Here is a 17,941-nt window from a genome sequence, read left to right as displayed (position 1 = left end):
CTTGAAGTTTTCCAAGACTGCTGATAGAGTACCTAAGATCTAGAAGAGGTGAAAGTCAATGTAATAGTGGGAAAAATAGAGACAACAATCTCTTACCACTTTCACCTTTGCTGAGAACACACTGTTGGGTTGTCTTGGTCTTTGATATAATTTTCTCCTTGTCATCACTTGACATTTATTTAGATACTGTCAGTAATCAAACATATATTGAGACAATGGGAAAGGGTGAGGGAACTATGTGAAAACATTGCTTATCCAAACCTGTGACTAAAGGCTTCTATTTTCCAGTTCCAGTTGGTTTTACTCCTGCTGCTAGCTACTGATGTGAAACTGATTTACAAAACAGCAGCTGAAATGCACTACAGAGGAAGATCTTCATGTCTGTTGAAAACCCTCTTCTGTGACAAGAAGTGGAATTGAAATTTATCACACCATAGCTAGTACCAGTGTTGAGTATTTATGATAGGCTGATGATAATTTGGACACTACAACTAGGGCTGATCATTCGCGTTCCTTAGAAAACTGTGTGCTTGCCAGCATGCAGAAAATCAATTTTGCCGTCCATTGATTTCAGTCCTGTCACTTTAAACAAAGTCAATATGGAGGAATTGGAAGGAATTATATAAATAGAAAAAAAAAGGCAGAAAATAATTTTTCTTTTAGAAAATTAATAGCTTACAATAATTTCTTGTGCAGGCTGAGGAGTAAATATGCAGTAACAAATGAGAGACATTCATATAAATTACAGGACAAGACAGCACAACAATCAGTTCCTCGTACCTCTGAAGAAGTAGGACCAGTGTAATCACATCCCCACTAAAAAGCTGCACATTTTGTTGTTTTATACATTAGACAACTCCACTTGAGCTATTATTTATGTGTAGCTTCGTTAGGCTGTTACACAGCTCTGTGTCAGCAAACGCATTTATGTGACTGCCCTGGGGCTCCTAGTACCATCATGCCCCTGAGATCCTCAGGCCTCTGACAGCCAGTGCACTCAGGGGCACCTGCTGTGTTTCTGACAGGACACTGCTATAAACAAGCTAAGCCTTATGTTATTAGGGCATTGCTTCATGTAACAAGATTTAAAAGACTCTCTGTATGTATAGATAAAAGTACATATATCCACATATAGATATCTTTCTGTTCTTTCTTTCTTTTCCCAATATGTATCTCTATAAAGCAGCATTATTGGTGGGGTAACTGGGGCATGATAGGGTGGGAGTGGGTGTTGGTGAAGCAGTAACAATCTTCCCAGTTTGTACAGTTGCTCTCTCAAAATCAGCTCAAGCTTCTGCTTAAGATAAAATTCAGAGGGATCAAAATTTGCAATAGGAGTATTTACATCTTCAGATAGTGAGTTTAAGAGCATTTAGATAATATTAACTTTCAACGGTGTGCATGCAAGAACATTGATCTCTTACAAATGCAAGAGGAAATGTGTCAGTATATTGGAAGCTGTTCTACTAGGGTTACAAGCAACAACAGAGGAACCACTTGTCAAACATCTATCTTCTTTTGGAGATAGAAAGGGATTTACTAGTAACTAGACAGCAGAAGAGCTGATGGAGGATTAGGGCCCAGTTTTAAAGTTGTGTTCTATTTTCTTTGTCCTTTTTCTGCTCTGTCCTATTAAACTCTGATGTAAGAATGTAGAGAAACCAGCAGTTGCTGTGAGACTTTTACTCTTAAACATAAACTACCCCATGTTTCTCTGCCTTCCATAGATGTCAAGTCAAGTGGAGTGAAACAGATGTATGCTGATGTAAAACGTAACCTTTGCTTTTGTAACACCTTTCTTAGTTACTTTTGTCTCTTTAATTTTTAATTTTCTCCGGAAAAAAATTCCTACTGGGGATATCAGTTCAAGATGGGTAAAGGCTGCTTTCATAGCTACTGTTTAGATGCCTTCTGCTTAGATGACCTATCATGATTTGTGCTTTTCTGTCCATTTCTTTTGTTAGAGCACCAGACCTAAAAGCACAAAATAATCCCTTCAACTCCCTTTCCTGCCTCACCATTTAATTCTATATTTGTAAATAAGACTCAGGAAGTGTGTTACAATTTGGGAAAATAGCTCCATCTCTAAATGTTGCTCCCTATTGACAGAAGACATAAAAAGAGTATCACAAGATTAGGAACTCAGTAAGTTTATCCAGCAGGCTGCTTTGCTCTCTCTTTTAAAAATTAAGCAATATTGTGAACCATTGTGGTAAAAAAAAAAAAAAAAAGGAACAAAATGAAAGCAGGAAGATTCTTTCTGCTCTGAAAAGAATTCACTCAGAAAATTTCACCTGGGGAATAGGAAGCTAAGACAAAGCTTTTCTTTAATAGTTTTAGCTTAAGGAGAGGAGGAGACGTGTCTATATCCAACAGGAAAAATGTAGGACAATATAACAAGAAGATATCTATAATTAGCTCCTGGCTTCTGAAAGATCATGGATAACAGTGTAGTTATTTATGCATTTTCAGTGCCCTGGAGGCCTCATTCTACTGTAATTCAGTATATTACATTGTGTGTAAGGGAAGGCAGGTGGGAGTAATAAGGCAGGGAAGGCTCTGTGGGAACACAGAATCTCTTGTCAAACAGATAGATACTCAAGAAGATCCTTAGATCACAGTTTTCATAGATTTGCAAAGTTTGCCTTTTTCTTCCCTGACAAAAGAGAAAGACATAAAAATTGTGTAAGATAGTACCTCTTCCTTGGAAAACCTTTCCATGATTTTCTGTACAGACACACTCTAGGAGACAGTACTTTTCTTCTTTCTCCTTCCCACAGGAAGGTAAATATTAAAAAAAATTAAATTTAGGAATTTGTGAAAGAAGAACTTATAATATTTTTTCATTTACCTGTGATTTTATGTCATTTTTATAAATTCCTATGTTCTTCAAGCAAAGATCCTAATAAAATAAAGGCACCGACATATCCTAGACTGTAGATTCACAGTATTGATGAAGAGCAATATGGTGTTGATTCCAAATCTAAGTCAGCCAAAGGTTTTTCTGAGTCTTTCATGAGTCCGTAGAGAATTTTGATTGCACAATCTTTGTATCCCCACTTCTGAGGCATGTGGTAGCAGTCACATATTAACTGAACTCAAACACCAACTTCTGGACTACAGCAAGAGAGTACAGATGCAATACTTTACATAATTATGTTTACTAAAATAATTATAATAATAAAAGACAAAACAAATATTGGAATAGCACTTCAAATGGACACATATCAAGTGTCTACAGTAATGTAATGGAGGAATTTCATTTGACAAATACAAGATAACTCTATCTTTTTAAAGGCAAAAGTGAACCAGAAGAGCACCTTCCTCCCTCTTTCCATGCTACCTTTTTTGTTTTCCTTATGACCTGAAACATTTTATTTTTTTAAATATTATGCCAATGTATCTCTAAATTTATCCTCATTTGAGGATCTATCTCTGCTTATTCCTATATAATTGTTTACTGTGTTAAAACACTATTTACATATAAAATAATCTCATATTCAGAATTATTGCCATTACAAACATGTATTATTATTCTGTCTTCAAAATTATCTGTTTATGACACTGCTAGAAGATTATCTATGACTTTAAAAATTAGAGCACTACTGTTAAAAATCTTCATAATTTTTAAATGGTATGTAGTACTTGAGAGAACTCACTACAATACTGTGAGTGCATAATGGCTAACTTCAATCCTTTTGTTCAGACACTAGTATTTAAAGACTTTAGACTTTGAAAGGAAGTAGTACTTCAGCATTCAGTTTTAAGGTAAGTGATTTTTAATATTGACCAAATATGATCACATCTTTTGGCTGAAAGAAAAGTGTGCTATCATATATAAAAAAACAGGTAGCCTATTTCAAACTACTTTAAAAAATAATATGTGGTTTTTATCTTGAAATATAAGCAAATTCTTTACCAAGAAGGGACAAAAAAGTTCTTTATTTTTATATCTATGTAAAAGAGAATCTAAAGCTAACTCCAAAGGTATGTAATTTTTTATTATTTCTGTGCATTTGACTGTTGAATGTGGTTAGTTTTGAACTCTGCCTAAAACAAGTAAATGTTGAACTTACTTCAAAAGGTATCTTGCAAAGAAATGTGCAACTGGATGCATACATATTTTTCCAAACTGTTGTATAATGAAAATGATGTAATGGAATATGATTATATGGTAGATTGATCCTGGGTGGACACCAGGTACACACCAAGCAACTGAGTTAATCTACCTCCTCAGCTGGAGAGGAGAGAAAAATACAAAGAAAGGCTTATGGGTCAAGATAAGGGCAGGGAGATCATTCACCAATTATCGTCATCGGCAGGGCCACCTTGGGGTAATTGATTTACTGCTAGCTGGAATCAGAGTAGGATATGACAAATAAACCCAAATCTTAAAAACACCTTCCCCAGACCCCTCCCCTCTTCCTTGACTCCCTTTCTTTTCTTGTTTTGTCTCCCTCCTCCCCCTGGGTGGCACAGGGGTGAAGTGTATGAGGGTTGTAGTCAATTCATCGCACATAATCTCTGATGCTCATTTCTCCTCTTCTTCTGCTCCAGTGTGGGGTCCCTCCCACAGTCACTCTCCATGACCATCTTTAATATGTGTTGTTCCCATCTGCCTGCAGTTCTTCACTCTCTGCTCTGTTGTGGGTCCCTTCAGGCACAAGCTGCTCCAGTATGAGTCCCTTGTGGAGGCCTGCCAGAAAACCTGTCCCAGACTGGGCTTCTCTCTCCTCAAGCCCATAACCTCTTCCAAGATCCAATTCCATCACAGGCTTCCCATGAGTCACAGTCCTTTGGGCATCCACCTGCCGTGTGGGGTCCTCCAAAGGCTGCAGGCGGATCCTGCACCCCTGTGGCCCTCCATGAGAGAGAGCACAGCTGCTTCACCATGGGCTGCGCCATGGGCTGCAGGGGAATCTCTGCCCCAGTGCCTGGAGCACCTCCTGTCCCTTCTTCTGCACCGATCTTGGTGCCTGCAGAGATGTTTCTGTCACAAAATCTCACTCCTATTTTCTCTAGTGGAAATTGTACAGGTATTTTCCCCTTTTCTAAAATACTTTGTCATAGAGTAGCTACTTCCATTGCTGATGGGCTTGACCCTGTGGCCAGTCACAGGTTCATCTCAGAAACAGCTAAGATTGGCTCAGATGTGAGAAGCTTCTAGAAGTCACACCTGTAATTAAAAAAAACCTCACCACACAAACCTAACTCAGATTATTTCTAAGATGTAGTTCTTTTAAATAAGTTCTTAATTTTTAAGGAAACATTATTAATCACATGAAGATTTAATTGTAATTATATTGAAAGTTTATTGGTTTGGTTTTTTGTTTTTTTTTTTTTTTTTTACATGGGGAATAAGATTGGTAGACTTAAAAATCACAAAACAGAATAAGAAAACAGAAAGTATATGTTAAATATAAACTACAATGACCTTGAAAAGTTGTTGCACTTGTCACTTCTCAGGGTGCAGAAGAACACTGACAAACAATTATTCATAGAAAGTAAATTATACTTTTTGTTCTTGAGAAAAGTCATCATTCTTTCTAAGATTCTGTATTTTCTTAGAGAAAACTGGCACTGAACTGGAGAACTGCATCCATCTCTGCAGTCCTCAATATAGGAAGGATATGGACCTGTTGGAAATGGTCCAGACTAGAACCATGAAAACAGTCAAAGGGTTAGAATACGCCTCCTGTGAAGGAAGGCTGAGATCATTGGAGTTATTCAGCCTGGAGAAAATAGATATCCAAGGACAAATTATTGCAGCCTTCCATTTCTTAAAGAGATCTTATAAAAAAGACAGAGACACTTTTTACCATGACTTGTAGTGACGAGACAATGCACAATAGTTTTAAATTTGCAAGAAAGTAGATTTAGATCGAACCTAAGGAAGAAATATTCTATGATAATAGAGAGACAGTGTAATATCCCACAAATGGAAGTGTTCAAGACAATGTTGAAGGGGTTTTCGGGCAACCTAGTCTAAGGAAAGATGTCTGTGATCGTAGCAGCAGAGAGGATTAAATGATTTTTCATTATTCCTTTAAATTCAAATCTTTTTATGATTCTGTGACTTTCTTATGATTCTATATCTTTCTGTGCTGCTGAAAATCTTCAGTTGATTCTAATTTTCTTTGATACGTCTACATTTCACATTCTGCAATGAACTCTATAATCACTTCTGTGACACTTTTTTTCTGCAATTAGAATTAGTCTTTGTTTACTCTATTTTAAAACTAAATATATTAAACCCAGAAATTTCATTGAATGCCAAAAGCTGCAGTCAGAGAGTTTACTGCAAAGAGAAATTAATTTGGAAGCTTCATGTTTTCAGTTTGGACTATCCAATCTGACCAGAAACCTTTCAGCTTTTGACTGTTTCTTTCATTTACAATAACACACTTCTATCTTGGAAAGACAAACTTTTCTTTTTTCATCAAAAAGTGTTTTCTGTAAAGTAAAATATCGTCTTCCAGAAACTTGTGCTGGTGACTGCTGACCCTAGCAATTTCTTCCATTAATAAAGTCTGTCTCTCTTGACTGTAACTGAATGCTATTAACCTCCATCAGCTTTGCCATTTGAACGATAAAATAAAACCATAAACCATATTATATCTGGTATGTATTATAGGGTGTCACTACATATGAGCTTGAACACTTCATTAAATGCCATCCAGAATAGCAATGGCCATTGTAAAAGCATTTTTCATAGTGCAAATATATCTGAAAGAACTGATAGTGGTTCTCACTTGAAAATACTTTGATTATGTCTATCTGGTGACACAGTATTGTTTTGTTTGATCTTCTGCCACTCTTTCCATACCTGAAACATCTAGTGCTTCCTAGTTAGGAATTTTCTGAAGTCTGAGAAAAGCAGGAAAAATATGTTTTACTTCCATGCAGAGTTTCTGGAAATAGCATAAAAAATATCTTGTAAATTTCTATGGCTAAATTATTATACTTGCAGCTTCATGGGTGAAATCTGTGTTAAAAAAAAAAAAAAACTGAGACCAAAAAGACTTATCATTTGCAGATACTCTGGAACTGTGGCTGCATTTTTTGGACAGTTCATCCACAATTACACTTGATACAGATATCTCATAAATATCTTTTCACATTAATTTTTGAAACTTTCCTGCCACTTTCACTTCCTTCTCCTTTTGTTCCTTTATATCCAGGTGTTCACCAATTCATGCTAATTCTCTTTCTTCTCCATCCTGGTAGTTTTATAATATCAGAGTGGTGGTCAACATCTGAAGTACTGAAAGCATTCTCTTTTGTCCCTCGACATTTTCTTTTCATTCCTAGGTAATCTAAACTGCTAATTACAGCAATCCTTCTGTGATTAGTACCTTTATGTCACAATAGAGTATACTAGCTTTCTCATCTCTAAATTTACAAAAAATCTATGTTCTGATGCTCCTTGAAACCCTTGGGGAAAATATTCTTATTTCCCCTTGGATTTTGGAGATACCTCTTCAGACAGCATAGTTTGCTATAAAACTGGATTTGTGCATATAAAAAAAGTAGTTATACATCTTCAATTAAACAACAGATCTGTGGCCTTAAGGGAAAAAGATTGGAAAATAAGGCAAGGCAAGAACCCAGCTTCAAAAGCCTACACTGGATATATTCCACTGACTTTTTTCAGCAGACATAAATATAAAAGCAGGCATTTCAACTTTGTCCTAGCTATGCAGAGCATAATAAAAGGATGTGAAATTAAATACAACACATTAGATAGAAACATAAATGTTGACTTCATTCTCATATTTTCAAAACCAATTAGAGTTTTCCCAAGACAGATTATTAAAGCTACTTCAGATATACAAACAGTTCAAGGGAGCTAGTTCACATGAAATCATATGAGTCATTGATTTTATTGAAAGATTTTGCAAAATACCTGTAGGGATTAATACATAGCTGCTGACCAGTGGATAAAAATTCTAATTGAATAAACAAGGACAAGTTTGCAGATGCTCATTAGCAAGAAATTTTATTTCATGTAGGATTCAACTAAGGTGACCTTTTGTTAAAAACCAGAGGAGAAATAGCTGTCATGAATACTATGTATTCTCTAGTCACTTTCAGACATTGTCTAAGAACCTCTCACAAACAGTTATTTCAAAAATTTCTCCTTTAATTGACCATATATAAAATGTGTAGAATCCCACTGACTGCAGGAGGAAAATAATTCAAATTACCTTTGTCATTATTTGTAAGTCAATGAAGTGCAGAAAAAAATCATGCTGTTGTATTCTAATGAAAATTAAATAAGGATCATGAAAAGCAACATTTGACATTAAAAAACTGGTTTAAATGAAGGCCACTAATAATAGAGAAAGTGAAAATAACTGCCAGCATGATGTATAAAACTGGAAATATTTGTGCTATTGAAGACACAAATTTGGTACAAAAAACTCACCAACAAAAAGAAAAACCTTCCCCTCTCCCCCAACCCTGAAAACCCCAACCAACTGACAAAAACACTCCAAAACCCACCAAAACTCAAAAAAAAAGAGGTTGAATGAAAAGTCTATGTATCACACTGACCCCAAACCATTCATGGAAGAATGAAGTGTCTTTAAAACTATTTCACAATCAGTAATTTCAAAGGAAGTTTTTGGCACTCTCGAAGCTTCAAGTTCCAATTATATTGTAGAGTATGAACCTGAAGTTCCTACTGCAGAACAGTAAATATCTGATAATAAGGCAGGGACTTCAAAGACTCCAGGAACGTATGAAACACTTCTCTTTTTCTTGTACAAATAAATTGGAAGAATTTTTTCATACCTTTGTAAAGAAAGGAAGTTTATTTTCGATTATTATAAGCCTTACAATGATGATTACTTCAGGCATAAAATTAGTATGGTTAAGTAGTCACGAGCAGCAGAAAATAACTTGCTTTTCAGTAAAGTGTATCGGAAGTTTTAAATTTACTTTTCTACTTCTTACCTGGATTGCCATTGGTATTCTTGCAGTTTATTTAGAAAAATATGAAGAGTCTTTGGACTTTACAGTTATGTACTCCGTCTATGATTTATGATCCAGGTTGCATTTGTCTGTATTTTTATTTTTGTACATTTATTAGTATAAATTATAAAAACCCATCTTCTCTGTATTATGGTTATAAGACTGTAGATTTGGAAAAGCAACATCAACATGCAATTAAGGCTATATTGGCCTATATTCATCACCAATTTTATAGAAAGAATGCTACTGCAGACACTGTGTTTGGAAATTATTATAAGAATGTGTTATTCGGCTTTTTGGGGTTTCTTTTAATCAAAGCTAAATAGGAAATATACAAGAAAAATACCTTCGAAATCTCTATATTTCAATTTGAATTGCTGTATATAGTCACATTATCCAAAGGTTCTGATCTGAGATAACATATTTTTTTCCTAAGGAAATTAAGTTTATCCTATATGTAATCTTTATTTTCTGAATATGAGATTACCTTTAAACAAAACAATGAGGAATAGAAGAGTAGCACACCATGGAGTACCTTTCCAAATATAGCTTTGCTGTAAAGACAAAAATCTATAAGAGTACAAAAGATTGGTTAAAATGGGAAAGCACAGTCTCTCTCCTTTGAATACAACCTGAAATTCTACAGTCTTTCTTATTTTTTCTTTTACATCTCTCTCACACAAACTTTTTTTTAGACAAAAACAAGCTCATTTGTAGATCTCAGACTTCAGAAGATCTTTGTTCTGTGTTATTTTCACCTTTTTCAAGTTTAAAAGGTGAAATTTAAAGTGTTGAACATCAAGCCATACAATTCAAAAAGAGAGGTCTTTAGAACAAGAAAGGATCTTTTAATAACTGTCACAGAATGGCAGTTCAGAAGTGTGACTCTCGCTTCCTAGTCAAATGGTGCTTTCTCTCCACGTTTCATGTGACATCTCCGTTAAGGGGAAATAATGACTTTGTAAGCTGATTCTCTTTGCAAGGAAGATGGATAAGTCAGTCCCTTCCAATGACAATGTATAGCTCTGATCCACCCTGTAGAATTCTTCATTTTTGAAATGTCTTACTAAAAATACTAGGTTACAAAGCTGCCACACAGAACCTTTCTCATGCTGGGTTCCTGAGAATATACATGCATTACAAGACCAGTTTTTCTGAGATGGTGATCATGCCCCTTTCTATTTTTTGTTATTGTATAAGGGAAAAGATGTTTTGGTTTCTTGTCCCTTTAACTTTTGCTCAGTTTGAGCATTTTCAAACATTTGAAACTCAAAACTAAAGACTCCTATGTATCTAACTGTCCCATAGGACTGTTAAGTGAAATATAAAGCAGGCACTTATATGTATTTTAGAGAAGACATTGTAAAACAAAACGTTATGAAAATATTGGAGCAAAATGGGTGAAAATTACATGCAGATCTGTGCAGATCAGTGTAGCATAAATAAATTCCTTTTTACATCTAAGGATATGTAATTTTCTAGACATTCAGGCTCTCACTCTTGAAAGATATTCAAGGTTATTTATAATCTTTTTTAACTAGCCAGAAATTTTCCATTGTAATTTATCATTTGAAAAGGTAAATACACTTGCTCAAGTAGGTTTTCAACAACATAAAATTAAAACACTATAACTAAATACATGGAACAAAAGTTTATGCTTTTAGCATTGAAAACACCTCTTGCTTCCAAGATTTTTTAAAAGGTTTAAAGTTTAGATTTATAAATTCTTCTTTAAAAGATACTGAGTAGCCACTATTCAGTGTCTATTTTTTCCAGACTATTTTAATTCTTATCCTTATCAATATTTTACTAGTAATATGAAAACATTTTGATCCTTTTCAATTTCACATTATGTAGTCTCTTCAGACATTGAATTATTGCTTAGATGGAGATCTCAATGAATATGTCAGGACAGAAACATAGTGTTCATACTGTTTGTGAAAAGTTATGCAGAACTGTAATAAAATGTACGGTAAAAGAGAAAAGTAAAGTAAAATAAAAATCTAAATTAGAAAACAAGAAGGCATAATAGACCAGATTCTTAGACATTATAGAACAACACAACTTCCTTACCAGAAGGAAATTACCTTTTCATCAGGTGCACATCCAGTTCCCCACCACTGTCCTGGATTGTCAAGCAAGTTGTATTCTATTACCGTCTGTATGGCAATTGTCTTCTGTTAAGTAGGCAGTTTTCCTTATCTCTTCCACAACCACTCCTCCCTCCTGAGAGACATCTGCTGATAACAGGCTATTGAATGTCACTGCATGACTGATAAGAACTATAGCATCCCATTATAAGATGCTCCGCCCAGAGGGAGGAGCCAAGCATTCCTACCCAGATATAATCCAGAGATTCTGGAATACCAGCTGGGCTTCTCCATTGGACTTCCCAGTGGAGCAGCTGCCTCTTCCACTGGATCTTCAAAGGAAGACTACAGCCCTTCTACAGGATCCCTGTTTCAACAGAACCACATTCCACGAGGACTGCAGCCACAATTTCAATTGGACTACTACCGGCACCCTGACCAACAGGATGTCAGGTCATGTTCTGACTCTGTCAGCGTTGTTTTGATTTACTGCATTGTTTATTTTATCTTTTTATTTTCTTCCCTATTAAAGAACTGTTATTTCCTGCTCCCTTATTTTTTGCCTGAGAGCCCCTTAATTTAAAATTTATAGCAGTTCGGAGGGAGGGGGTTTACGTTCTCCATTTCAGGGGAGGCTCCTGCCTTTCCTAGCAGACACCTGTCTTTCCAAACCAAGATACCACCAAAACATTGAAAGACAAATAAACATAAATTTTTAGAAGCACTTTCGTTTGAAATGGTTCAATTAACAAGATTCTTTTTCAGGTCCTCATGCTTGCCACTGGGAAACTTTCATAATCTCTAAAATTTTGATATTCTCTGTTCATATATCAGTCTGCATATTTATGAGAACATGTCTCACCAATGAAACATTGCTGAATACTAATAAATGTACTAGAGTACTTAAATCATTCTACTTGGCCTTACTGACACACAGCTCCACAACATTTCAAAGTCACAGAACTAGAGAGGGGTCGATGGTCTAGTAACACTCCTGTTTATAGCTGGGCTTCTCATCACAAAAGTTTAAATATCTCTAAAGAATGGATACTATACAACCTCTCTGGGTAATCTGCCTATCTTTGGCCTTCTCAATATTTAAAAAGAAAAAAAAAAGTTGTTTTGTGTTACAGGGTTTTCTGCATCTCAATTTTCACCCATTGACTTTTGTAGTGTTAATGGCTTGGCATGACCAAGTTTGACACATGGGAAGCTTCTAGCAGTTTCTCACAAAAGCCACACCAGCAGCCCCTGCCACCACCAAAGACTTGCTGTGCAAATTGGCTTTCACTTTTTACTTCACTATTTATATTAGACTGTATTAGTTTTGTGTAGGTCCTACAAATTAATTGTGTTCACATACAAATCCACATGATTTTCAGAGTTGTGATGATTTGGGAGAATTACAGTAGTCAAACCCTTGAGGTTGGGATGTTGGATTTGGGGGTGGTTTCTGTGGTTTGTTCATTTGTGTTTTTTGGTGGTTGGTTTTGGTTGGTTCATTGTGTTTGGTTCATAGCTTCTTTTGTTTGTTAGGTCATTGCTTTTTGTGGGGTTTTTTTTGTTTGTTCGTTTGATTGGGTTTTTTTTGGCCTTCTTCTCAATTCAATCAGGATAAAACAACTTAAAAAATTATAGAAGAAAAAGAGCATATATAGTGGCCAAGGAAATGATGACTGGTGTCATGGTGTGAGGAGCCCTCACACCATGACACCAGTTATAATTTGTGTCTGATGTTAAAACCAACAGACATTCAATTATTTAAACTTTGTTTTCTTTGTGAAGTTTGGAGTTAGCTATACTATGAAACAGCAAAAGTCTCAGTCTCACACTGTCACTAGATGTAATATCAGCATGTGAAAGTAAGACAGAATAAGCAGAGAGGGAGGCCTGTGTCAGAAACTACAAAAAAAAAAGTGTTGAAGGAAAAAAAATGCAGCAAACCAAAAAGCATGATAGACTGCGTTGGATTACAAAGACCATTACCACTGACTTTCACTCTTGATGTCAGCAAAAGCCCTTGAAATAAGGCTGAAATCAGAAGGATTTTGCTTTCATTAGGACAATGTGAAAGGTGATTATCTATGCAACAGGGAACTCTCTGAGTTTATTAGCTTCCTTTGTAAATCACCCCTTTAGATCTGTTTGCTTGGCAAGGAGCATTTGGACATGGCATGGATCACTGAAGTATGTCAATAGGATATCTAGCTGTTTAGTAGTTATTCACATCTTTAGATAACCACTAATTATTCAGGATTGTTTAGATTGGCTAGGCAGTAACTTCTCCAAATGTTTACTCAGTAAACAATGATGAATATGCTGATGCCAGACAACAAAACCAACCAACCAAATCAAATAAGTCTCAATATTGTTATCACAATGTTGTTTCCTTCCTATAACCCTTGATAGAGGAAAATTTCTGAACAAAGATGTAGTCTCCTTTAGGTTGAAACAAAAAATTGGGTATTTTTTAATCTAACTGCTACTTTGTAAGCTCTGTCTAATTATATATTATTTTTCAGGGAGGATTGATAAGACATAATTACAGATTTTCAATCAAACTCATAGACAGCAAGCATCTATAACTCACAAGACAAAATGGTTCAGGCTTTGGTGAGTTATACTGCTACTTTATGAGTGGGATTAAAAAATTATAAATTTAATTATAAATTAGGATATCAGTCACTCCCACTAGAAATCATAATATAACAGAAAACATACATATTGCATTTTAATAAAGCTATGAGCTATGGATATTTTGATGCTGAATTTAAAATCATATGTTAAAATGGAGTACATAATCTTTCAGGAGTTTTATGGGTGGATGAAAGGTTCTTGTTAACATCAATGCTGACTACATCTGTATTAATTTTAGAAGTATTAGATATATTGCCTGATTTGAAATAAAATCTCCAATCTTCTGGTGTTCAAAACTTCTAACTTGTAATTTATAACGTCCAACTTTTTAACCTAATATCAATTAGACAAAACATTTTAATATCAAAACTATCCGTGATATGTGTATATCTTAGTACATATATGTTCTTTTACTTTTGTAATCATAGGATATAATATGCAAATATATATTTTACATTTTAAAAATTGTATCATTACTAGATATACATTCCTTTGGTTGAACTATTGCAATTTTTCTGTCTTAAATGAACATTAATAATTCTGAATACCATAATATTATGACATGAAATAATGTACCATGCTAGTTAGAGTACTTTCTATACAAATTAGTGCTTTCCATACATTTTTTCACTTACTAAAATTGTTTTTGAGTATGAAGCATGAGTATAATGAAAAAACTTAAAGAATTATCAATCTAAATGAATGCATTTTTTTTCTAGTCTAGGGTGAATCAAAAGGCCATGTAAAATGGTGTAAAATGTCTTTCCCTTCTCTATCCTGGTGTTAATTCATACCAGATTTGATTGGCAGCAGTATAAACCCACCAATTTATTTGACTGCATGTGAGAGGAGATGATAGAAATGTCCACTAGTTAATTGCCCTTTACAAAGCACAAATCACAATCCTAAGCTGCCAGAATATTCAGCCACATGCTGGGAGATCTCTGAATCTGCTTCTAACTCCTTTAATGAAGAATAAATCTAGGAGGGAGGTGCAATGCAATACATGATGTCTCTGAGAACTCAGCTAAACTAAAGGAAGGTCATGTCAGTACTAGGGATTTGAGTTTATGTGGGTAGAGGAGGTGCATACACTGAGTATTTTCCTCTGGTAGCCCTGGGTAACAATGAGGCACTCAGCACTTTCCCAAGATAGCTGTCAAAGGGCATGCAAGACCCTGAGACCCTCTATGAACATTAAGCACTCCAGACTGAAGAATTTTGCGATCATTTTTGAGGATCGGGTTCCTTTCTTGCTATTATAAATTCCTATATTTGAAGCACAGATTGCCCTTTGGGAATAAACCATGGAATAAAGTGAGGCTGTTCCAAGAGAGGAATATTTCTGAGTTTCCAGAATTCAAGATTAACTTGTTCTTATGTTTTAAAGACTGCAAAATATGGCACAGCCTTTCTAGAAGTGATAAGAAGAGATAGGTTGTGGCACGTCTGTATCTAGCTGCCATCACATGTTATCTTGAATATATGTTTTAGTCATTGATACATATCAATTGATTTACTTAAAATATCATGAGCAGAACTCAGTACAAGGCTATGTCAATATGTTTATAAGTCAAATGTGTCTATATGAAAGTATTATTTAATGCCTGTATCCTGAAAAGTTACAAATATTTCTTTCAGTACTGTATTGAGAAAAATGCCTACAATTTTACCTGTCTCTAAAGAGGAAGATGAAATGTAAAGAGATAAGAATGTAAAATCATAAGATTGTGCTGTAAAGATAAAAGAAACTAAAATATTAGAAACATTATAATTGAGAAGTTGAAGTTGGTCAAGATTTTGTGGGACTCTCAATGTGACTGATCAAAAGCCATATAAAAGCCCTTGAACATTTCTGTCATAATTAGACACAGACTAGGTATGCTATAATCTGAAATCAGCCTGACTTCAAATAACCATATTAAAGAATTATTGTTTCTGAGATATAATGTGACTAATAGCAAATTTTATGTAATCATTTCCTTTAAGTTATTTATGTATTACTGAAGAAAATTTATGAGGATCCTTCCAGTTGAAACCAAGGAGTGATGCATTAGTTCTGGAAGTTGAAGTGGAAAACCTCCTTGGAAGGAAACAGTCTTAAGATCTATTTCTAAGCAGTTTTAGAAAGATGGCTCATATAATTGTCTTCTCTGCTATATTGATCTGAACTAATATAAAAATTTTCAAGGCAATATCTTTAATACATATGTATTTTCACTCAAAGCTAGACTCAAACCCATAACTTGGTTTTGGTAAAAAAAATGAGAAAAACATTTTTAAGACATTTGTTTGTTCCTGGCCTATACTTGACTTATGTAAGAAATTAAGGCCCTAAAAGATAAAGATCTTAAAAAATATATCCCTATGGCTCATCCAGTCAACAACAATATATATTCGATATAATGTTTTGCTATTATTTGTTAGCTGGGATATCCAAGCATTAAGTTTGTTATCCTGAAATGTCTTTGCCTTCTTGCTCAACTCCTACTTTCTGATGAGAAGGTCTCCATTTAAATTGCTACTATTCAGTGTGTATGTACTAATCTCTAAATCATATAGTATTGCTGAGTGTACTCTGTTCTTTGTATTAGAGACCATTTGTCACAAAATATTTAAAATCAAGACTTCAGCATCCTTAGGAGCATTTCATCCCCCAATATACTAATTAAAAGCTTTTAAGATTTGTGAGTGTTTACTTTGCACATTAAATTGACCATCCTCTTATGTGGTGTAAGTATTTCCTAAAAAGATGTATGATGCCTTTAATGTGTGAAGGACAATATCCTGGAGGGGAAGAAAAGGAAAATTAAAGATTACAGATTATGATTCATGGATTATACTGAGACTTTGTCCATGTTTCTTTTTCTTATTGTAAGTCAATTTTTTTTACAATAACAGGTAGTAATAGCTTGTGTATGAATTCTATAGTTCAGTGTAAACACATTGAAAGGGACAGTAATCACATCTATAATAATCAGTCGCTAAGACGAACTACCTCTGCAAGGAGAACATTCCAAGAACAAGGACTTTCATATTGCTGTGCAGAAGCGTGCAGCTTTCTAAGTTTAAAGGAATGAAGATGTTTTTTTGTCACGCCTCTCAGTGCAAGACACAGTTTGGGGAACACAGCAAGTCATCAAGCAGAGATTGTGTCACTTACATTACTCTCCTAATAATGCATTGAAGGATCTCTGCTCTGTGCTTGTGATGATTTGCCGTAAAAGGCACAGAGTCTAACAAATACAGACTTAACTAGGGATAATTTTTTTTCCTAAACATTTTACACACTGTCCTTTTGAAAGAGTAATCAGTGTTCTTGCAGTAAAATGAAGATTGTCTCTAGCTGAAAAGCTGGAGATCATTCAAAAGCAGTGCAACTAGCTTTCTGGAACACCATTAATAGAAATTTGCCTTTATATAGGTTGCCCTTCAAGCTGCTTGGAATATGTTACATAATTTCAAGGGAAAAAGATAAGTAGCTATGTTTTCCCATAAAAGTCTAATTAAGTTTTAGTTAGCTGAGGCATGAAAAAATGTTAATATTGAAAATACAAATGTTTTTTTTTTTCATAGAATTTTGAAATAAATTTCCGTAATCAGAATGGCAGTGCAAATTTGATAATCTGATTTATTATAGTTTGGAGTCAAAAATATTTCTGATCAAAGAATGCATTTAGATATCGATCTAAATGCAATCAATAATGCATTTAGAAGATAAAATCTTCTACTTCCATTTTACTTTGCAAATTATTGCTTGGTTTTCCCACATTCTCCCCATCTGTTGCAATTATATTTTAAAACTAATCCAAAAGAACAGAGTCATCACATTATTTGTTCAGTTTCTCTGGATTAAAGAAAAAGCCTTAAGCAAGAAGACAAGAGTTTAGTGTGAGTCAAACTATAGTCTTAATGGCTTGAGAATTACTTGTTTAGTAATGATTCCATGAGTTTTAGTCAACATTTTCTTATTATAGAATCTCATTTATACTTTATACTATTTCTCTGGGTGCTAATGTCAATGGGCAATCAGTCTTTTTCAGGAAGAAGTACGGGATGCAGAGGTAAGATCGGTGCTTTTCAGAAATGTGAGTTCTCTGTTGGGAGAGTGTGACACTGGTGGGGTGTCTTCTTCCTTCTCTTTTTGGGATCATTTCATATGTTTCCCAACACGGTCTGCTTACCGGGAATTTCTTCAATGGTTCTCAGTTGCACAATATATTTAAATTTGATTGTGA

This window comes from Agelaius tricolor, unplaced genomic scaffold (genome assembly GCF_023055355.1).
Source record: "Agelaius tricolor isolate 1412-34295 unplaced genomic scaffold, bAgeTri1.0.p SCAF_4, whole genome shotgun sequence".
Taxonomy (NCBI): Eukaryota; Metazoa; Chordata; class Aves; order Passeriformes; family Icteridae; genus Agelaius; species Agelaius tricolor.
This window is presented reverse-complemented; position numbering follows the sequence as displayed.